This window comes from Pleurodeles waltl, chromosome 8 (genome assembly GCF_031143425.1).
Source record: "Pleurodeles waltl isolate 20211129_DDA chromosome 8, aPleWal1.hap1.20221129, whole genome shotgun sequence".
In the NCBI taxonomy this organism is placed as follows: domain Eukaryota; kingdom Metazoa; phylum Chordata; class Amphibia; order Caudata; family Salamandridae; genus Pleurodeles; species Pleurodeles waltl.
The window spans coordinates 428,854,484-428,878,741 of NC_090447.1; the positions used below are offsets into that span (position 1 = coordinate 428,854,484).

Sequence of the window (24,258 nt, forward strand, 5' to 3'; positions counted from 1 at the left end):
AGCCTGGTGTTGGAGGGGCGGGCTTTTTGGGTGCGGACAAGTTTACCAGAAGCTGGGACCGCCCTTCAAGGGATGCAGGTGGGAGTCACCTGTGTGGTTCTCCATGGATGGATGAAGGTTGGCTGGGCCTCGGTGCTAGAAGATGGTTTAAGAGTCCTGATCGTGATGGGCGTTGTTCATATAAATCCCATTGCACATACAATTGTCAATTTTTGCATTTCATTTGTTCACAATTTCTGCCTTTTTTGTAATATAACTTATATGTTTTAAGAATTCTGACTGAATAAATCTTCTTTTGGTTTGATTGAATTTATGCACTTAGTGATAAAAATGTCATGTTTAAACTGTTGATGTTTGTAAATAAACGTGGCCCTCTTCATAAAGACAAATCATGTAGCCTTGACATTGACTCATGGATTTGGGAGGGGGTGTGGCCCGAGATTGGGGTGTTCCGGGCCCTTTGGGGGAGCACCCCAACTTACCTGGGTGCAACATTAGGGCCTGGGGCCCTGAGTGTTAGGCCCCTTTTCATTTTCACATCTCAGGCTGGGTAGAGGTGGCGAACGCCTGAAACTTGCCGGATCATGGCTTGGGGCAAACGCCACATTGAGTGGCGTGTCAATGATGATGTCATGTCCACTCCCTCTGTCAGGATAGTCTGGGCTATCTAGCCCATGTGTAGCATTGAAGACTCCATTATGAGGGGCTTTGCGACGGTCTGGAACAGACACTGCGTTGACACCCACCTCCCATCCCCATCCTCCGGTTTGGGGTGTCTGGCATGTAACTGATCCCAAGGATCACCCTATAAAAGTGGAGGGAGTCATACAAATAGTACAACTATTTACCACTGACAACGCTGAGGAGGGAAAGATCATAATTCTGAATCCTGAGGAGTAACGTACACACCAGCTTGGGGTGCAAGGGTGCACAGACAGACAGAGAGGACATGGGGCTCCAGCCCCTGGCCTCAGTTTAGGACCCCTGTGGGCAGCCTGGTGCTGGAGGGGCAGCCACTTGGGGCCTGGACAAGGACCGCCCTTCAAGGGATGTATGTGGGAGTCACCTGTGTGGTTCTCCAAGGATGGATAAAGGTTGGCATGACATTGGTGCTGGAACACGGTTTAAGAGTGGGTCCTGATCATGATAGCATGAGTCATGTAAATCCCATTAAGTCAGTACAATTGTCAATTGCTGTATTTCTTTGAAGATTTCTGCCTTTTTGTAATATAACTCAGATGTTTTAAGAATTCTGATTGAATTAATATTCTTTTGGTTTGATTGAATGTATGTACTTAGTGATACAAATGACATGTTTAAACTGTTGATATTTGTAAATAAACATGACCTTCTTCCCAAAGACAAACACATTGCCTTCACATTGAATCATGGGTTTGGGAGAGGATGTGTCCCAGGATTGGGCGGCTCAGAGTCCTAAAGGGAACTCCCTGTGTGCAGATGTGCACCTTGTGAAAGAGCAAAACGTAGTCACTCAAAGTGAAGTTAACCAGAGCATAATTAGACTGCCCCATTGCCCCATTGTTTATACTGTAGTGGGTAGAAGCAAACTGTAAATGACACAACAGACCAATGGGTGAAGAGGAGTGGCTGAAAGCCCCTTTAAGTATATTTTATATATAGTATTTCAATAAAATCAAAAGGTTATTGTAGGGGGCTGGCCCTATATGTAGTGTGAAAAGCTAGGCACACTGTGCAGGGGGTCCTGGCAACCACACAGTGGTTTACAAAGGTAAAAACTAGATCACCTAATGCTCTAATTTTTATTGTAGCTTGGTCGAGCAGTTAGGCCAATCTTGGAGAAGTGTAAAGCATTTGTTGTACTCACAGTATCAATCATGCAACTCACACATTTGAAGGAATAACTTGAGACCAATTTATAAACATACTTCAGATTTGTATATAATTTTTAAGACCAAGAGCATCAAAACTGGTTAAGTACTTTTTGAGATATCGATTTTTGAAGTTTAATAAAAATAGTCTTTTTGTGCGTAATTACACACCATAGGAATCAATGGAAAGTCACCTTTAAAAATACATAGAAAATCACACAGTTGCTTTACCAAGTTCTTCTTTTGTAGGTTGGTCGAGGTCGATGGTGGGCACACTGTGCCAGCTGGAGAAGTTCGGGCAGCTCACGATTCCGGCGACAGCAGCGGGGAAAAGTCTCTGGAGCTAGTGCAGAGCCACTGCTGGGGCCAAATTGGAAAGGTCTGTGCAGGTAAGTTTAGAGGTGGTTCCTTGGGGTACCCTTGAAATATCGAGGTTGCAAGGGGTGAGGTACCCTTAGGGTACAGAAGGTTTTTTGTTGCAGGGCACAGGGCGGCCTGGTGCAGAGTGAATTGGTGAGCCAGGAGCTGTGCGCAAAGATGCCCTTTGGATCTGGAGGTATATCACTTCAAGGGTCAGTGGCAGGACAACGGGAGCACTCTGGTGGGAAGTCCAGGGTGTTCCTGAAGTCCCTTGACTGGGGCTTCCTTCTGGTCCTTTTTCAGCCCGGGCGTATTGGTTTTTCTGGTGTCCAATGTCAGCTGACCAGTGCCCAGGGTATTGGTACGATTCGGCCATTGGAGGGTGCAGTGCCACCAAACTTTGCACACTTGCAGGGGTTGTCCTGATAGTGGTTGGTGTGTTGTCAGGTCCAACTGCAACTTTCGGTTCAGGAGTTAGCAGCCAGTCAGTGTAGTGACCCTCACTGTGTTGTTGGTTTCTTCTTTGATGCAAAGTGGTGCCTCCACTCTGGAGGGAGTTATTAGGTGACTGGTGAAGCTTTGAGGTCTTCTCATTTTTTTGAGGTCAGTCCAGTTGTCCAGCAGCTCCTCAGCAGTGATTGTTGGGTCCTGGGTGCAGCAGACAGGGTTTCGCACATTTTCTTTGTACAGCAGGTTCACAGTTCTCATGCCGTGTATCTTCTTGGTGCTGGTCTTCTTTGTGTCCTTTGAATCTGATTTCTTGGTCTAGGGATGCCAACTAAATACTAAATGTAGTGGGCTTTTTAGGGGGTACCTGGTAGTGTCCAATGAGACACTCATCTTTGGGTGGCTGCTCCCACTATAGTGACCACTTCCTGTGGGAAGGGTCACTACCCTAACCCTGATTGTCTATTTTCCTTCCATCTAGGATGGAGGGAAATGAAATGGAGTGTCCACATCGCATGCAACACCTTAGGGGTGGTGCATGCCAGGTGGGGCCACTCCTCCTACCCTTTGTGTGGTTTCCTACTTTTGCTCCCGCCAAAAGTGGGGGTTTGCAAAGGGATTGGCCATCTGCTGCTAGCAGCAGGCCTGGGGTCAAGTTTCAAGGGCGGTAAGCCTTTTGAAGCTCCCCGCCAGGGCAGTGCACATTCCTGAGGGAGGGAGTGTTAGCACCTCCACCCAGGAAAGCATTGTTTTACAAACCACAGAAACAGGGCTCTCCCCCAAGGTTTGTGATTGGGTGTCTGGAGGTGACAGGCTGGATAGAACCAGTCAGCAACCATGCCAGGATAGTAGGCTTTTCCAGGGGGCACCTCTAAGGTGACCCCTGGGTACATTTAGTGATAAATTCAATACTGGTACCAGTTTGGATTTATCATTCTGAGTTGTTTGACACCAAACAACCGAGGGTTCAGAGTGGCCATTGGATATCTGGGAAACTTGTGTTGACCAGTGTCCAGCACATGTCTTAAAATGGCTACTCTGTTCACTTCCTATGTCCCCGGTTTGGCACGGACAGAGTGGGGAAATATTTCTCATGCAGCTATGCCCTCACATATAATATGGGGCACCCTGCCTTAGAGCTGAAGGGCCTGTCAGAGGGGTGTCTTACCCATAGTAAATGCAGTGTGCCATGTCCAGTTTGTGTTTTAGGTTTGTACAAGGAAACTGAGCCTGCAATGGCAGTGCTGGGTGCATCTGAAGGCATGGCCCTTGAGGGTGGCACAATCAGTGCTGCTGCCCTCAGGGACCTACCCATAGTACCCCATGACCTGGGTACCTAAGTACCCTTTTACTAGGGACTTAAAGTGGTAGCTAAGGGTGTCTCCAATTGTATCAATGCATCATAACAGTTTTAGGGAAAGAGCTCTGGCCCAGGGAACCTGGTTAGCAGGGGCCCTGGGCACTATGTTTTCTAGGCTACGTCACACATCAGGCAAAAAGTGGGGGCTAACCATGTCAAAAAGATGCTTTTTCTCACATTACCCTCCCCCTCCAAGTGAAAGAGGACAAGACTACCCTTTCCCTAATGAGTCTTCAACATCTAAGTGGACGAACACGGAAACGCCATCTGCATTGTCATGGGCAGTCTCAGGTCTATGTTCCACTTGAAGGTCCATCCCCTGTAGGGAAATGGACCACTTAAGCAGTTTGGGGTTTTCACCCTTCATCTGTTGTAGCCATCTGAGAGGCCTGTGGTCAGTCTGAACTATGAAGTGGGAGACAAACAGGTATGGCCTCAGCTTCTTCTGGGCCCAAACCAAAGCAAAGGCTTCCCTCTCCATGGCACTCCAATTGTGTTCCCTAGGGAGTAGTTTATTGTTTATAAAAGCAACTGGCTGATCATGCCCATCATCATTGTTCTGGGAAAGTACCACTCCTATCCCCATTTCAGAAGCATCTGTTTACACTATGAATTGTCTGCAGTAGTCTGGTGTTTGAAGGACTGAAGCAGAGTGCATAGCTTCCTTCAGAGTGTCAAAGGCCTTTTGACAACTCACTGTCCAGTTAACTTTTTTAGGTATTTTCTTGGAGGTTAGTTCTGTGAGGATGGCAACTGTAATGCCATAATACTTCACAAATCTCCTATAGTACCCAGTCAAGTCGAGGAATGCCCTGCCTTGTGTATGGGTTGTGTGAGCTTTCCAAGCCAGAATAGTCTGAATCTTGGGTTGGAGGAGTGGTACTTGGCCTCCACCAACCAGGTGACCGAAGTAAACAACATTTCCCTGCCCTTTCTGGCACTTACTGGCCTTGATAGTGAGGCCTACCTTCTTCAGAGCCTCAAGGACCTTCCCTAGGTGGATCAGGTGATCCTGCCAGGTGAAACTATAGACAGATATGTCATCCAGATAAGCTGCACTAAATGTTTCAGTCCAGCAAGGACTTGGTTCACTAATCTCTTGAAGGTGGCAGGTGCATTATTAAGTCAAAAAGGCATAACAGTGAACTGATAATGGCCACTATGAGTAAAAAATGCTGACCTCTTGTTTGCTCCTGGGGTCAGGCCAATCTGCCAGTACCCAGATGTTAAATCAAAAGTACTTGGCTGCCCCTAATCTGTCTATGAGCTCATCAGCTCTTGGAATTGGGTGTGCATCAGTTTTTGTCATGGAGTAGAGGCCCCTGTAGTCCACACAGAACCACGTTTCCTTTTTCTCTCCTTTGGAGTGAGGCTTGGAGGCTAAGAGTACTGGACTAGCCCAGGGACTCTCAGAGGGTTCAATGACACCCAAATACAGCACATTTTAACTTCTGCTTGACTGCTCTCTCTGTTATGTTCTGACTGTCTATAAATCTTATTCTTGACAGGCAAGCTGTCACCAGTGTCCACACCATGGGTACACCAGTTTGTCTTTCCAGGGGTCAGAGAGAACAACTCAGCATACTGGTCGAGGACTTGCCTGCAATAAGTTTGCTGTTGTTCTGTGAGGGTGTCTGATATCCAAAAAAACATCTTGTGGGTTGCTGGAAAGGAGATCACGGAAATGCTCACTCTCATCCTCCTGTCTCTCATCTGTAACCATGAGCATGGTCACATCAGCTCTGTCATAGATGGATTTTAGGCGGTTGACATGAATTAGTCTTTTGGGATTTTTGCAACTGCCCAAGTCAACTAAATAAATGACCTCTCCTTTTCGTTCAAGTACAGGATAGGGCCCAGACCACTTGTCCTGGAGGGTTCTTGGAGCAACAGGCTCCAACACCCAAACTTTCTGTTCTTGTTCGAAATCCACCAGAGCTTTTGAGACTCCTGGTTGGCCTGAAGATTTTTGATGTCTTTCTTCTTGTATTTAGACATTCTTTAACGTAGGCCAAGCACATAGTCCACAATATCTTGCCTGGGATATTTGAGAGGCTTCTCCCAGCCTTCCCTAATAAGACTTAGTGGTCCCCTAACAGGGTGCCCAAACAAAAGTTCAAATGGAGAGAAACCTACTCCCTTTTGTGGCACTTTCCTGTAGGCAAATAGCAGGCAAGGAAGCAGTACATCCCATCTCCTTCTGAGATTTTCAGGGAGTCCTCCAATCATGCCTTTTAGGGTCTGGTTAAATCTTTCAACCAGCCCATTTGTTTGTGGATGGTATGGGGTGGTGAACTTATAGGTCACCCAACATTCCTGCCACCTGTGATTTAAGTATACAGACATGAAGTTTGAACCTCTGCCTGATTTCACCTCCTTAGGGAACCCTACACTGGTGAAGATACCCAGGAGGGCTTTGGCAACTGCAGGTGCAGTAATGGTCCTAAGGGGTATAGCCTCAGGATAGCTAGTGACATGATCCCCTAGTATATATCTGTGTCCTGATGTTGTTTGTGGGTCAAGGAAGCCAACAATGTGGACCCCCTACCTTTCCAAAGGGTAACCCAACCACTGGGAGTAGCATTAAGGGGACCTTTAAGTACCCCCCTGCTTTGCCTCTGGGCTGGCAAGTGGGGCAGGACTGATAAAAGTCCCTCACTTTTTGGGACATTCCTGGCCAATAAAAGTGGTTGACTAACCTAAATCAAGTTTTGTTTTGGCCCAGATGCCCTGCTAAGGGAATGTCATGGGCTAGAGTGAGGAGGAATTCTCTGAACTTCTGGGGCACTACCACTCTCCTGGTTGCACCAGGCTTAGGGTCTCTGGCCTCAGTGTATAGGATCCCCTCCTCCCAATAAACCCTGTGAGCACCACTGACATTCCCTAACGCTTCCTATGCAGTTTGCTGCTTCAGGCCTTCAAGAGTGAGCAGGTCCCCTGCCCCTGGCACAGAACTTCCCTGGAGGGTCCCCCTGGGCCCAAGAGCTCTGGGTAGTAAGACCCAAGCTCTTCAGGCTCAATTCCCTCCAAGAACGTTGACTCCTCCTCCTGAGAGGCGGAGTCTTGTTTTGGGATCTGTTTTGAAGCTGGTCCCCCAGTCTTCTTGCCTTTTATCTGGGAGGCTGGTCCACTATTTCAAGATCCAGCTTTCTTTTTTCTCTCTGAAGTTTGCTTTGTGCCCTTGTCTTGACACATGCCCACTCAGGGATCCCTAGCATTGTTGCATGGGTCTTCGGGTCTACATCAGCCCAGGGGGAATGCTCCCAGTCATTTCCAAGCAGGCAATCTACAGGGATGGATGAGGACACAACCACTTCTTTTTGTCCAACTACTCCCCATCAATCAAAGGTTACCATTGCCATGGGATGGAACTTTATCTCATTGTCAGCATTGGTGACAGGATAAGACTTCCCTACCAGGAACTGATTTGAGTGGACAAGGTGCTGAGTTACCATGGTAACACTAGCTCCTGTGACCCTCAGTGCTTCTACTTTCTCCCCACTAATCAAAGGGTACTGTCTGTATTTTTGCATATTACTTGGCCAGGCAGCACGGGATAATTCTACCTCACCCTCAGTGATTAATGTTGCGTCTGTGGGGTCACTGACATGGTCAGGCCACAGCTCTGACCTCATCTGGAGATTGGCAACTGCATTTACTGCAGATTCACTAGAGGCATTCTTTTTGTTCTTACATCCAGAGTCTCCAGTTTGGTTCCCTTTAGTTTTGCAGTCATGGGCCAAGCCTTGCTGTGATCAAAGTGAATCCCTTTGTATCCACCCCTGGACTGTTAAGAGTCTCTGGGCCCACCCTCCTGTGAAGGTTTTTGGGGGCCTTGGAAGACTCTTTGCTATTTTTGTCTTGGCTCCCATCTTTCCCTTGGGGGGGGGGGCTTTTTCACCCCCTTCTTTTGGTCTCCCCCACCAGTGGTAATTTTAGTCACTTTTATTTTGACCCAATGCTCTGCCTTCCTCCCTCGTTCTTGAAGGGAAGTGGACTCAGATCTATCAGATGTTTATGTTGCCTATCATTAAAACAATTACTTAGCAGATGCTTTTTCATGAACAGGTTAAACAGCCCATCACAATCTTGAACCTTGTTTCCAGCTAATCACCCACCCAGAGTTTTCACTTAATAGTCCACAAAGTCTACCCAGGTCTTGCTCTGGGTTTTTTTAGCCTCCCTGAACTCTCTTCAGTTGTAAATCCAAAGCCCTCAATCAGGGTACCCTTCTCGAGGTCATAGGATTTAGCATCTGTCTTATTCAGTGTCAGGAACCTATCCCTGCACTTTCCTGAGAATAATTCCCACAACAGTGTGCCACAATTTTTCTTCTTAATTTTCCACCCAATGCAGGCTCTTTCAAAGGCAGAAAACCATTTTACTATATCATCCCCTTCAGTGAAGGGAGGGCCAACTCAGTTTGGGAATTTAATGTTGAAAGATTTCTCCCTCAAAACTTGTATGCTCCCACCAGAGGTGGGTCCTAAACCCAACTCTTTCCTCTGTTTTTCTATTTCCAAGGGCTGACCCTCTAAGGCCAGTCTCTTGGTCAGCCTGGCAACGGCAAGGCCTGTTTCTGTGGGTGCTCTAGAGCTTCTGGTGGAAGAGGAGCTTTCATCATCCCCATTTTCCACAGGATCTTCTTGACCCACCACAGATGCATCATCTTCTCCATCATCTGGGGTGTTATCATGTTCATACCGGGCCACCTGAAATTTAAGTTTCTCTGCACTTTGGCTTTTTCCAGTATGAATTTTGTATACTCTGAAGAGTCCCCTTAATTGATCATAGCTATATGCCTCATAAGGTTAAAGGTCAAATTTCTGGGTCTTGGTCTCTGCATCTGTCATTTTTATTTTACTAAAGTTGGGACCTTTTTAGAAATTTAGAATCCCCTTTTTGGATAGGCCAACTAAAGTAAGGACTTTTAAAACTTTTTACTAAAATTATAGGGACCTAACCAGGGCCCTAACATTTATTTTAAAAATTTGCAAAAAATGTTTAGTCAATTAAAACTAAAAAAATATTAGCTGAAGGTAATTTGGAGAGTTATCCGTTTGCTCATAAAATTGACAATGTGGTACCAGCAAATGCAAAGTCTTTATCCCACTGGTGTTTAGTGACACCTGTGTTTAGACCACTGCTACCAGAAGCTTCAGGTTTTAGCAATATAAAGACAGATTTTGGTAGTGCTCAGTCAAACCAACATGGAACTTTTCACGTGTATACCTTCATTTACTGTAATGAATAGTTTTAAACTTCAAATTTTGAATCGTTTTTTAAATTTTGTTTAGCAGTAAAATACTAATTGCTTTTCAATTAGGCAATCTTTCATTTTACAAAAGTCAGTACTGTCCACTTTTGGCTGCCAAAAACTCCAAACATGGTGAGGTTTCACATTCTTGAATGCTCTTCGCCAGAACTTTAAATGCTGCGGAACAAATCATGAGGCGAAATATCCAGGCAACTCTTTCAGCAAGGGAAATGGCCCTGGACACAGCTCATAGAAACGAAAAATTGACATAACATGAATAGAGACTATAGAAGCACTCAGATAAATGGAGACCGAACTTTTCACAGGTATGTGTCTCCATTAAGGCTCACTCCATGCCAAATGAGATCAGAGAGAAGCCTACTTTATTTAGCTTCAAGAAAAACTTAAACCCCCTTTTTGTTCCACAAATATTGACATGATCAGGCATCTCCTGCCTTCCATTTTTCTTGGCTTTTTCAGAAGACTAATGCTATTTTCTTTATCTAACTTTCAGAGATTAGATTCTAGATAATTAAATAAGTAGTACGTGCCACAATAAATAGCTAAATTAAAGTAAATACAAATGGATGGTTGGCTAGATAGCAAGATTGTATGATAGGAAGGCAGGCAGACGAATGGGCGACAAGATGGATGGACAGCACAGTGGATAGACAGGGATTGGCAGACGGGTGGACGGATGCAAATAATGATTCCACGCAAATATTTCTGTTAAATCTTGTTTATGCTCGCTGTCAACGGTGTTACTTTTTCAAAATGGTCGTAATTAAGATTAAAATGGATAGTTACAAATAAATACAGATAGGCAGACACGTAAATAAATCTGCTGTTAAAACATGCGACAACCAATATGAATCGCTTTTAGTTTGCCATATTCTACCATATATAAAATATTTGTAATAAAATACATGCTACTAGGATTTCCAACATGACTTTTTAAGTGGTGCTTCTTATAGGTCCCCAGCCCACAATAGAATGGGCAGCGCAAATATCCTGTTTTTTCAGCATTTTAGTAACTCTAAATGGCCTGCAGTTTTAAACGGCTGAATAAATCATCTATTGTGCTTAATGAGCTGTAGCATAACATGCTGTGTGCACTGGCCTAGAGTACTCTGCCCGGCATTATTACTGTATAATCCTGACAATAATCACTCCAATATAACCGCACCTCTGTCTAATACTAGACATGCCTGGCCCCTAAAGTGGGGGTGATAACGAGGGCGCAGCGAGCAGGCCTGCTCTCCTGAACGCCATGTGTAGCCTCTCTGTGCCCGTAAATGCCTGCTTCGGCGTCACCCCCTCTGTAACAGAAACCACCGCTCACTTCTGCTTTAACTAGTTTCCAGGTAGTAAAAGCCCTTTACTGCTCCCAGTAATTGCTGTTTAATTTCCAGGCCCCATAAAATCTGGCAGGATGGTTAGAGGGGGCCGCGGCAACGCTGGGGCCCTGTGTCTGTGCAGACCCAATTGTGTCTGCTGCAACTGATAAACGTGTGCGGGGGCCCCGGGGAGCCGTCCAGGGCGTCAGGCAGTGCGGCTTGGGGCGCTGGGCCACGTGTGTACTGTGGCTATGATTGATGGGGTCGCCCTGCCTTATCAAAGAGGATTATTGAAAACATGATGGCCTTTTCACGTCCTTCATCGTAGCTGATAGCCTACTGATAATTCACCACAGCTAGGCCTCGGAAGGCGCGTGCATCCTGCATGAAAAGGCACCCCATGCTGCGCCGCGCCCACTAGCTTTGATGATAGATCAACATTTCACCTCCCACCGCCCCGGCACTAGGCCAATTAATTCACAAGCCTCGAGTTTGGCAACTGCCACGTGACACTGTTTCTGTTGTTGGTGCGTTTGTTGTGATTAAAGCCTCAAGGTGGTCGTTGTCCTAAACTACGGTGGTTTGTCGTTGAAAATTACATACTGGTCCTTCTGCCTTGCGTGCTCAGCCACCTCTCTGGATTGAATCCGAAGAAGGGCTCTTTGTGGACCCAAAAGCTGAAAAGGATTTTTTTCGCATGCTAATTTTGCATGGATTTAGTAAATATGACACACTCACACAAAAAATCTATTGATTTAGAAAATATGACACACAAAAATAAACGGGTTATAGGAGATTACTAATCAATATGACTAATGAAAGAAATGCTATTCAAGTATTATCATAGACAAAATATGGAACGTATTAAATTATTCATATACAAAAAATAAAGATTCAAATAAATTAGCAAGTAGCCAGCGATGTGTATAATATACTGATTTAAGTCTAACTAAATACTACTAAGTATGATTTAATGACATCTCATCACATTCAATCCTGTTTTTATTAATCACACAAGAGGTAGAACGTACCTCCATGATGGAGAAAGTACACATGACCATACGTGATTTTTACAGTCATATTATTTGTACAGGTCCAATCCCAGGCGTCCTCCCCGAGAAAGTCCTTTACAGCTCAGCACTGGCCTTCTCACGACTGTGGTGTTGGTTAAAGAGTCCCAGGAAATTGCTTTGTTAGAAATTAGACTAGTTTTATTGCTCTCGGAGTGTTATTATTAATTTTCTTACTCATTTATTCGTTTGTGTATGCATGTATTTACTTATCATCATCAGAGTATTAAAACTAGAAATGTTCGGTTACTAATCATGTTCGGTTACTAATCATGGCCTGTCATCAAGGGCCTAGCGCCGCAGACTACATGGCTCGAGCAGATGGCGGCCATTTTGGATGACATATGCTGTAGCTGGGATTGGGGCGTTTAGCAGTTCCACCGAGCTGCAAGCACAAGAAGCTGGACGAGAAAGGGTGACAGCTGACTAATCACAATCTTACGGTCGATTTATATTATGTTTCATTTTCCAGTACTCTGGGCCATGTTGTGCACTTCCGCCTCTGATTTATGTGTTTGCAGTTAGAGACGTTTAATGAGCTCATTACCGTGTCCTTCATTGCCCACTCTAGGTTCACAATTTGTTTTGTATAGTTCTGTATCTTGTGAATGGTTGTACGTTTGGTTCTTTTGTTTTTTCCTGTTGGAAATTTCCACTGACCCATTTAAAGCATAAGTGTGCAGGCATTGAACTATATCTGTACAGTGGAAAAAAACACAACTGAAAGTCCACTGGCTAAACATACATTTCGATTATCACCATCAGACAGCAATAACCAGTTCTAACAAAACTTGAATTGATTTGAATTTTACCGTAGCAAATTTGTAGATGTCTAAAAACATATGAACTTCCCACTGGGTTTCCTTACAGCTCTATGGGCCAGATTTATAAGGCCCTAGCGCCTCTTAGTGCCACACTAGCATTTTTTTATTATGCTAATGTGGTGTTAAGGAGGCCATTCTCCCTCACCATATTTACAAAGTGGTGCATGCATGCATTGCACCACTTTGCACCCCATTGTAACACACCATATATACACATTTCACTGCGCCATTTTTAGAATCATTTTTAATGCCTGCTCAGAGCAGGCATTAAAGTGACATGCCTGTTACCTTCAATGGATCTCCGTTACTTTGCAGGATTAGTGCCACAATTTGAGGCGGTAATCCTGCAAAGTACCACAAGAGCATCACTTGACACTATTGTCCTAAGGTGTGCCATGGAGCACCATATTGTAAATACTTTGCACACATGGTGTATACATTTATATACATTCCAATGTACTGCTCCTTCACTAAATGAAGCAAAGGAGACGTGCACACAGTGGTTTCACTCTGCAATTCTTTAATGCTTTTATTGAATTTCTCCTGATCACGGGATGCATTATTCACAACGCTACCATCTGTTTATATGTAAATAGTCTTTTTTCCTTTTCTGAAAGACGTGTGACCAGTCCTTTTTCAATTTTACTCCCTTATTAAAAGTTGTAAAAACGTATTCACCCTGTGCTATTTCCCCAAGCTCCCACACACATTCCCTCGTGCTAGATATTGAACCAAAAATGCAACCTGAGGTCTGTTAACCATGTTCAAAATCAGCTCACTATGTTTTAGCTTAAGAGCGCATATATTATAACTCCTGGATATGAAAAGAAAGCATGTAATGAAACATACATACAAATACACTGAGTGCAATATGCTATTTATTACAATTGTGGAAGTGGCATTATGACTCTCTCGAGGCTTCTACTCTCCTAAATCATGTCTCCACCCAACACTCATCTATAGAAATAAATAGAATATTATTACTCTGTGCACTTCTCTATATATTGGTGGCCTGTTCGCTTAGGCAAATTCAGCCATAAAAATACGTTTAAGTTTAAAAAAAAATCCGTTGCGCCTGCCAGGAACCTACACAGGCGTTCCTGGTAGGCATGAGCCCATTTACTTCCATAGAGTTCGCCTTCATGAGCGTGGATAGTTCTGCACTTGTAAATCCCACTCAAGGGGTGGGATTGAGACTGTCCCAAGGAATGGTTAGCATTGGAAATCTGAGAACACCCAGAAACGAATGTGTTTGTGTGTATTCACAAACACTTTACATCCTCCATTACGCCTGGAAAGTGTTGGCAATCTATTGCAGCCAAGTACTGGCATAAATCGATTTCCGGGGTGGGAAGGAATTGGATCCCCCTAAACTTGGAGTGGTTTAGGGGAAAGGGCTTCTCCATGGGGAAAGTACTTACTCAACTGAATGAGAAAAACACATTAAAAATACCCATTTCGCAGAGGATTTCAGTGTCGTGGAGACCACTGTACAAAGGCATTTGAATTCAAATGGAAATTGCATAGTTTTCCATGGAATGATCATGAAACCCTGCGTCTGCTGCAGCTTTTCAATCAGAAATTGTGGATTCTAGAAAATAATAATACACTGACAGATTTAAAAAAAATCCAAGTGTAGCATTCCCAGTGCTTTGTAAATAGACTCCTATCAGTGTATGCCTTCAAGTGAAAGTATATGTGGCCAAATAAAACGTTATTTGATACAATTGTCGTGATAGGACTGTTTTAACAGAGCCATTGCTACAGTGTAAATGCCAAATTCCAAGTTATTACCATACTACAAGTTGACTAACTTGAAACGCTTCTGCTTAATGCCTCACTTAATCTATGCTACATTCACTTTGCAGAGGCAAATAAACCCTGCTAATGTTCATGAGGTGTATTTAATGAGATGGCATCTCCCTGCAAGACCACACCCCCTTGTGCTCGGCTGTGGTTAAATACTTCTGTTTACACATACTTCCCTTGAAAACACAGCGGGGCACAAACCATGCATGTAGATTTATATAAAGGAACATTACTTAGTGTGGATTTTGAGGGATGGGGGTGCATCATGGCACACAGGAGGTTGCCCCTTTATTCCACAGAGGAGAGGATGTGGTATAACGGCCTGAGCTGCGGATCTTAAAGATGTCCAGGCAGGTTCGAGTCTCGGCCTCGCCTCAATATCTTGTGAAACTGGGCAAATCGTTGAAACTCTACGCGCCTACCAAAAATGAATGTGTCCTCGTGTAACATAACTGGTGCTCATGCAAAGCAGCTCCAATACCGTCGGTTCTCTTCGAGCGATATAGAATCGCCCAAAAAAAAACAATACCTACAAATAATTAGCATATATTATCATGACCATCTGCATTTATATTGTATGATGGACGGACAGACGTTGAAACTTAAATAAAACACGTCTATAAATAAGAAGAACCTTACGAAAAGCGCAACAAGGGTACCATGTTGTATTTAATTAAAGTGAGATCCCCTTCTTTCCAGCGCACACGGTGCTTGGAGGCCGTCCCTGGCTGCGAGGTGGGAGGCTGGTGTCTGCTCAGCCGGGGAGCTGGCTCTCTGGCCGCCAGGCTAGCCCGAGGGCAGGAAGCTAAGCAGGGGGTGGGCCTGCACCTCCTCCACCGGTCCGCACTGGCAGCGCAGAAGTGGCCGGACACTTGGAGATACTGGCCTCTAAAGAGCCCCTCCTACAGCCTCTAGGGGTGTTAGTGTGATAGAAGCTGTCTGCCTGTGCCACAGTGTGGCGACAGACCATGACCACACACGTGATACAACTTGTCTGTGGGCAGCAGCGGAGATGAGGGCAGAGGATAACCGCATAGTATGGCTGCATGTGATACTGGTGGGATGTGGATGTGTGTGCGTGTGCGCGCGCTCGCGTAGTGTGGGGTCAGAGAATGTCCACACAACTGGACTGCACCTGATACACCCGTGTGTGACAGCAAGACTACATGTGACCCAGCCTGTCTGTGTATCTGTGTGTATCAGCTAAGATTTCAGAACATATCTACGGAGAAGGGCTGCCTGTGGTATGCTGTGGCTGTTCTGACATGTATGTCTGCATAGTGAGGACAGACAATACCCCACACATTAGAGATGCATGTCATGTAGTCTTTCTGTGTAACCGTGTAGCAGAGAAGGTGTAGTCGTTGCACACTTGCATGTGATATGGCCACTCTGCGGCCGTAAATGGCAGTAGAGGTGTGTCAGGGCATGTCCACACGGCATGACTACACGATCAAGCTTGGCTCTGCACCTGTAAGTATCAGCAGATGGAGAGAAAGGGGTCACAGCATGTGTACACAGCATGTCTGCCTGTGGTACAGCTTGCTAGTGCATTCATGTGTGTAAGCACAGAGGGAGCAGAGAGTTCACATGATGTAGCCTGTTTGTTCTCCCATGCGTGACAGCATGTCCACACCGCATGTCAGCGTGTGGATGCACCCGTGTGTATCAGGAGGGACGGAAGAGTGCAGAATGGCAACGCGATGCAACCTTCCAGGCATCCACGTGTGTCAGCAGAGAGCGGTCAGAAAGCTTGGCTTCCGGCACTACAGCCTGTCTCTAGAGTAGATAGGACCCCACAGCCTCCCCACCCACCCAAGCGAGTGTGCATGCAGAGAGAAGGCACTTGTACACAGAACACTGCGTGAAACATCGTCTTTGTGCAAACGTGTCCGAAGAGAGGTGGCAGAATTTGTCCACACAGCATGGCTGTCTCTGTAACATCAGTAAACATCATCCCTCCAGTGAGTGAGGGATGTCTGTTACACAGTGCGGCTACTTTGGAAACGTTGTCTAGGGTCCCACAGTAGGACCACACACAAAACACGACAGTTTTTCAGACTGCCTAAGTGTTACAATAGCAGCCATCCTTCAACAGCACCCCTGCGCATCAGCAGAAACACATGGCAGGGAGTTTGCATGTATCACGGCTCCTTTTAGAACAGTCCAAGTTGCCTACCAGTGGGTAAAACAGATTAGGAAACTAGGATTCTAACGCCGACTTCAACACTGGAGCAAACATGTGATCCTCGGCAAATCGCGCAACTCCTTGTTCCTCAAAAGCAAAAAAGTCAAATGAAAAAGTGATTATATAGTGTAATGCAAAAAGGATTTGTAGTCTATTGTCTGGTGTCCCCGCAGTACAGTAACATTTCCCAAGGCTGCCTCTCCCCTCTTTCACAATCTTATGTTCTCATTTATTTAGAAGTGTTCTTAACTCCGAACTCCGGTTTTCTGTAATTTCCTGATGTCTTTCACTCGTATAGCATGCCTTTAGTACATCATGACGTGCCTCTGTTACAGTCAAATGATATTATTGTTATTTTTAAATTCTTTCAGGTGGCCCTTTCTTCTGAACATCCAACCTGAGGGATATCTGTGATGTCTGTACATATATATATATATATATATATATATATATATATATATATATATACACACCTCTGTGTGTGTGTGTTTACAGCATTTATATATGTGTGCACCAAGGCAGCGATGCCCACTAACTCATTTTATCTGGAGTAACTGTAACAATTAATACACAGTCACACATGTATTGCTATGGGGAAAGTTGCATTAGTGTTAAGTACAGCAGTAGGGCAAAAGTAACATGAGAAAACACTTGTTATTGCCTCACGGATTGTATATAACAGTTACATCACAATGAAACAATTCTGCTAATAGACACAATATATTTTAAATGTGACTTTGTCTTGCTTCACAAATTTGACCCCATTGAATCCTGGATTTGGTTAAATACTTTATGTTAAAACAAATGCACTTGAGAAAAATACCATGGCTTAAAATGCATATGGAGGTGAGCAGCTGTATAATATTTTATTTATTGCTATTTATTTTGAGGGGGGCATCATGATTCACATCAATGGAAATAAATAACATATCACACTCTGCTCGCTGCATAAACGCTATATATATATATCTTTAATATGTTTAGAAATATATATGTATTTATAGCGGTAGACAGCAGGTCTGTGTGTGTGTCATAACACGTTTGACAAAGTGCGGCTGTATTTTTAAGTGGCAACGCCTCTTTTTCACCTCTAAACATTAATAATGAGGTTTTTGAGAGCTGTTTTTTAAGTGTATTGCTACATCAAACTTCATGCGCTGACCAGCCCTGGGGGGCCTGCTACCAAAAACTGTTTTTCTCCCTCTTTTGAGGATTTCCGAAAATATCGTTGTATTGCACTGTGACACCTGACTACAAAATATAACTGGCACAGGTCCCTTCCCCCAAATTGAAATTTTCGGAAAAATACTTGCGAGACCCTTTGCCTCTTTCCCTAGTCCCATCCAATCAGCGAGATGTGTAAAAGCGAGAAAAAAGTTCCCAAATATCCCAGGTTCTTTCGACTTACCAAAAGATTGATGCAGACACTAAGAAGAAAACAATTCCTGCATTTAACTCCAATGCGAAAGTTCTTGAAACGCTAAAAACACTCCGAGACAATGTTTCACCTAAAAGGATATCTGGGAATGATATTGCTGCCCCTAATTCTTTAAAAATAAATAATGTATTTGTTGAAACAAAAGAAAAAATAAATTGTGTTTTATTTTCCAAGCATGCTTTTGTGTCGGGGCGTGAAAGTAACGCGTCCCGCCGATAGCCTCAAGTCAAGAATGTAAACTTCACTTTTCTTCACGGTGAGCGGACAATATTAATTTCCTACTGTCTTTCATACACATTGATGGTGCATATAACCCTGCTTCTGCTCTGCAGTCAGTGCGCCCGACCCTGGGGATAAGAGCTCCAGTGCGCACGGTGTGTAACTGCTACCAAGCGATGCCCGCGCGTGGCCTTCGCGGATCCACCATCACAGTGCTCGGCCTCAGCGCCCATACCCCAGCTTTACGCAGACCTTGGCAGTCTCCAATACCACGGTGCAGTGGGTGGTGTCTCACCTGTGCTAATTGCTCGGTTCGCGACCTCTGTCCGGTCCCGGTGGCTCGGTTCGATCTTTGGCCCATCCTCTTTGCTCGGTTCGCGACCTCTGTCCGGTCCCGGTGGCTCGGTTCGATCTTTGGCCCATCCTCTGTGCTCGGTTCGCGACCTCTGTACGGTCCTGGTGGCTCTGTTCGAGATATTTGGCCTGTCCTCTTTGCTCGGTTCGCGACCTCTTTCCGGCTTGGTGTGCGTCACCGTGCGACCTCTGGCCCATCCTAATGGCCCGTTTCGCGACCTCGCCCCGTCCTGCTTTCAGGCCCTCTGCGCTTGTCCATATTTTGCTTCTGTGGTCTTAGGCCTCGCACCCGGGCTCCACAGACGCCTGCACGAGGGGTCGGGGCGGCACGAATGCTTCAAACCGATTCATTTTTTGAAGTAAGACAATTAGACTAACTTTTATGTTGTGTTAGATGGCGTTTAAAATTGCGCTGTCTGCCAGCACTTCCTGTTCCTGGCACGGGCTTGTATTTTTTGTGGAACCCGCCACCTCCCATCTTGCCGCTGACTGTTATTTAAATAGAAAACTGTTACTACTTGCTGAAGTTAACACACGTCAGGCCCAGGTTTTGGCCGCCCTTCCTGCGTTTGAAAATTAATTACGGGATGAAAGGCGAGGGGAATTGGCTCAAACCTTTTTGTTTTACCTGATGTCACGGCTTCAGTATACACAAACGGCTGAGTCCTGTTCCAAATAATTACGCGCTGCGTTTAGCTTTTCCGTTTGTACCTGAGTCAGAAATTGGATTACGAATAACTGGACACCTACTAAGTTTTTACTCAATGAATGTTAGATGTGTATCTTTTCCTTTACATATTCGTGAGTGTTTCAGTGTCTCTGTACCATTATGTGTGAGAGTATAATTTGTGCGTGGGCCTGTGTGTATATGACTGTGTGCGTGCATTTGTGCGTGCGGATATTTTTTATGTATATACATTGAGACTTGTTTTGTGTCCGTACGTGTTTGCGTATCCATGCATATACAAATCCCTGAATGTATTTGAATGTCTGTGTACAGGTGTGTTTATGCGTCTGTGTATTTCTCTCTGTGTGCATGCGTGTGTTAGTGTGAATTAGCATGTATACATGTGTTTTCATGTGTGTGTGTGTTTGTGCATGTGGGTGACGTGCAGATTACACACTATGGAAATGTTTTGATTTTTCTAGTGATGGCCTCCCTGACCGCCCTAGGTAAACACTGTGTGAAAGGCACACTATTAAGGCATTGCTTCTAACATTTATTATTGCGCGCACTTCACTGTGTCCAATATCTGACATACATGGGAGCAATATCACACCGACGAGTTGTTATTCATAATTTCCAGTAATTACATTAATACAGTGACTTCCATATTAAAAAAAAAAGGGAACCTTAAGATTCAGGACAGAAATACCCACCTCTAGGTTCTGGGGAAATGTACCCATCTTGGTCAGCTATCCCCTACTTTGTGGTGTAAACAGTGCCACGTGGAGGTATGGCAGGGCCAAAATACAGGATGCACGTTATTTCCGTACACATAAAACAATTGGTAGGGGAATAGATTAGTGAATGAATGTTTATTTGGCTGGATGAATTGATGGTTGGATGGATGCGTAGGTGGGCGTAGGTCGATGACTACTACATGGGCGTGCGGATGTATGATTACATGTATTGAAATGGATGGGTGAGTGTATGGATATCTGGGTGGATGAATTGGTGGTTGGTTGTGTGGATGAATGGGAAAATGGATGAATGGATAGACGGGCGGCCTGGCGGACGGGCGGACGCATGGATGATTGGGTGGATCGGTGATCGAATGGGTGGATGAATGCATACGTGCCCACAGAAAGGATCGATTTGTATCCCTGTTTATAGCAATTTCTGTTTCACTATTTCTACTTGGTGGTTACCCAGATTCAGTGCACTTACATCCTGTCTTTGCTGGGGTGCGCAACGCACATCCCGGCAAGCATGTTAATTCTTATGGCAAACTTGTACAAATTGTTTCACACATTACTCTTGTACTAGAAGGTGAGTTAAAAACAAAGGTCGACTGTTTCTGATATATATTGTTGTATGACATTGTACACTCACGCTGCAAATATGCGTTAGGGAGAGATTTTGCGCCCCCGCCCTCCTTCAACCTCAGGTTCAGGCTGCACAGACAGAGCGCAGGTCGAGGAAATAGCGCAGCACTTCTCATGCTAATGGCTTTTAATAATACTTTAGCGAGTATTAAAAGAGTATGTTTAATGAAAATCTATTAGCCTCGCGTCCTGGACACGAATTCTGGGCGGAGGGGTCGATAAACCGCACACAAAGACTCCGAAGTTAGCTTTCTAAATAACCCAGCAAGGACTCCCGGCCTGAGATGTGTTAAGACGCCTGTAAAACCCTGAACCCGGCGATCGATCGCCATTAATATTTAATGCCAGAAAGAACACAAATTGAAAACCATTAACACTGCTTCTGTTCCTATTACCGATAGACACTGCGATATGAGTGAAGTGCATTGGGGGGAGGGGGACAAGAGCGCAGGATCCTGCCTGACACACACGGGATCCACTCGATCACAAGCATGGGCGGCCCCCGGTCCCCCCTGTATGGCACAGGACCAGCGAGTGTCTATTAATTTATGCCCCTTTTGCCACGTCTGCTGCACGAATCTGTGGGACTATCGTCCTCACGGTGGGAGTTTTTCAACAGCGCCCCACTGTGACCTCCTCGGGGCTTTTCTTCGATACGTCCATTTATTAAAGATGTTGATCCACATTAAGAAACACTTATATCAAGGGGGCACTCAAACGAGCATTGGCAAAACCAAGAGACCTGGTTTTCATGTACCAATACGTGGAAACAGCATTGGTGCATGCGCCATTTCATGTGTTAAAAGGCAGACCTGTTCTCATTGCCAACGGTTTGTTTGTGAAAAAGTGGATGAGAAAGAAAACGGACAAAAGGGAGTTGGAGGAATGAATGGAAAAAATCAAGGGGAAATAAGCCTACAAGGAAGACCATATAGGCAAGTTGCAGTGGGAAAACAGGCAGGGAAACACATTTGATGCATTGATAACAACAAAACAAACAAGCATTGGCAAAGCCTTCAGGTTTCTCCTATGCGAGATTAATTCATTGGCTTTGTCAAGATGTTTTTTTTAGAAAATTTGCACAGCAGCACGGGATACTCTGCAACATGGCTTAAAGTGTAGAAAAATAGTACTTTGGCACGGCTAGCTTTGTCAACGTCATAGCACTTTTCTCCTTATGCCATGCAACGCAGAAGTCTGTTCTTCTGTGCAACATGTCTAAAAAAGCATGAGGGGGTGGCAAGCAACACAAGGGAATTGCGGGGAAGGAGGGAGAGAACAGAAACAACAGACACAGCGCAGTAGGGGCTGCAACACCAGGGAGATGCGAGGGAGGGACAGCAACTGACAGCCTGAGGAGGGCACGGAGCGCGAAGCAACATGAGAGAGCTGTGCTGGAGTAGGAATAGAGAAGCAACAAGGGACAGAGGGTGGAGGATGGAGGGGTGACTGTACAGTGCCATGCATTCTTGCGGAGTCCATTTCAAATAGTTCAAACTTGGAGGAGTGCGCAGCCGTGAAAGGACACTGGCTGCAAACAGGAAGCTGTGCTAGGTCCATGCTCTAGAGCAGGGATGCAAGCCCCTGGAGAAAGAAGAAGGAGATGAGCAGCTGGGAGGAAGCAGACGGCATGACCAATATGAAGCAAGGAAACAAGAGTGCTGCGAAAGCAAACTAGGGGAAAGTATTAGTAAGTAATAGGAGGGCTCTAATCTCGTTTTAAACTTTTTTTTTAACAAAAACATTTGCCGCATGCTTTCTCAGGCAAAACCTAAAAAGGATTGCTTTCTTGATCAAGCACATGCATTAGTTTCAGAATTTAATTTGGGATTTAAGATGTAAAATAGTAATTCAGTCATTGTAATGCAAGAACTCAATAGATGGTGGAATGATACAATGCTGTCATGAGGTGAGGGGGAAATAGTCCTTTGGCCAGAGCCAAAGTGCACTCAATATATATTTTACAGAATTGGTAACAGAGGGTATTGCAGACAGTGACATTGTCAAGCCAGGCTCAAAACATTTAGGTAAGCCATTCTTTTGAGTATGTTTACACTTTGTAATAAGTTTGCTACGTTTGGTAGTCACAAACTCTGAGTATAAATTTACTAAAGAAGTGTAATTTATATGCCTACAGACCCAAGGTAATTGGCTCAATCTCATGTGGGTGGGTGAAGCCCCTCCCAAACCCTTTCCTAACTATCCCTAAACTCTCTTACTTCTCCCTAATCCCACCCCTTTACTAGCAAGTATACCCCTTCCCCACTTACTGCCCTGTGTCCTTCCCACATCTACTTCTAAAATCTATTACATGTGTGGAGTCTCTGCTGTTGGGGTGGAGAACACCACGCATACAAGTATAGGAAAAACCTATACTTTGTAGTATGTTTTGCAGTACTTTTTGTGTTACCACAAAACGTACTGTAAAGTGCAGTTTTAGAATCAGGTCCTCAGTTTTCTTTCCCTACTCTCACAACTAATAATCAGCAGTATACAGGCTTTCTTACCTACTGCTTATCTGGAGATGTCTGTTGAGCTTTCTGACCTATTGTCCTATCATTCACTGGACAGCCCCTTAAAGATGACATAGAGATGACGTTCTGCAGAAGATCCAATATCCTAACCAATTATATCATGTAGGTAGTGTCTTTCATTTATGGATGCAAACGTGTGTGTGTATGTGCATTAATATTTAGGAGTGTGCTTTATTAGTGTACCTATACAGGTGTGGGAATGTGTCTATGGGACAGATGTACAAAGCTATTTTTGAGTTAGGAAATGTCCAGATTCGCAAAATTGGGCCATTTTTTGAACCCCCAAAAAGATTTTTCATATGTACCAAGGCAAAACTGTGATTTTTGCAAATCACAGGTTAGGTTTGGTTGGCCATTGTGAATTGCAATTTGGAAGGGGTGTGTTAACGGCGCCCCTTTCAAAATGAGTCTCACACTGGTATGTACAAATGTTTTGCAACCAAAATGTGGTCGCAAAACATTCACATTTTATCACCAATTTGAAGTTGGTTGAAAGCCAATCTCAAAAGGGAAGGGGTCCCTGTGCGATCCCTCCCTGTGCGATCCCTCCCCGTTTGAGAATGAAAACAATATATTTTTAAACAGCAGGAATTAGTCTCACAGACCACTGCCTACTCTTAAAGTATTACACAGAATCTTTAAAAATGAAAGATGGCTTTCATTCATGGTGGTCTGCTGACCCCCAGCAGGCCACCATGCCCGTGATTTTTGAGCTTCTCAATAGGTCACAAACTGAGACTCATTAATATTCATGAGGTAGGTCTATTGGTGATCCACTAGGAGTCGCAGAAAGTGTAAAACACACTTTCGTACATTAGTGTTTGTGATTACCAAGTAGCATATCACAAAAATTCAATAAACTTTGTACACCTTGCCCTATGTGTGTTTCTCCAGATATAGCAATGTTTTTGTGTACTAATGTAGGTGTAATGTTGTGATATGACTCATATATGTGCCTAAATGTGAGAATTGTGTGTGTGTGGGGGGGGGAGGTTGAAAAGGTTCAGGTGGGTTTGCGGGCAATCAGGGATTACTGGGTCTATAATTGTGTTTATCTCTGCTGTCCTGTGATGGCCTTACTATTGAACCCAAATTGGGCCCACATACATTCCTTTAGCACCTGACCCTTACAATATAGCGGTAAGGCAGTTAAGGCACTTAC

General features: G+C 44.6%; 1 long non-coding RNA gene across 2 annotated transcripts in view; it reads right to left on the bottom strand.

The window, feature by feature from the left end:
- Nucleotides 1-18,951, bottom strand: part of LOC138250011 (uncharacterized) — a 30,553-nt gene extending 11,602 nt beyond the window's left edge. The window contains exon 1 of one of the 2 annotated variants that reach the window (XR_011194879.1): nucleotides 18,455-18,951. This is a non-coding gene — a long non-coding RNA (uncharacterized lncRNA). The remainder of the gene's footprint in view (nucleotides 1-18,454) is intronic. The other variant, XR_011194880.1, reaches the window with a different exon arrangement.
- Nucleotides 18,952-24,258: the final 5,307 nt, after the last annotated feature.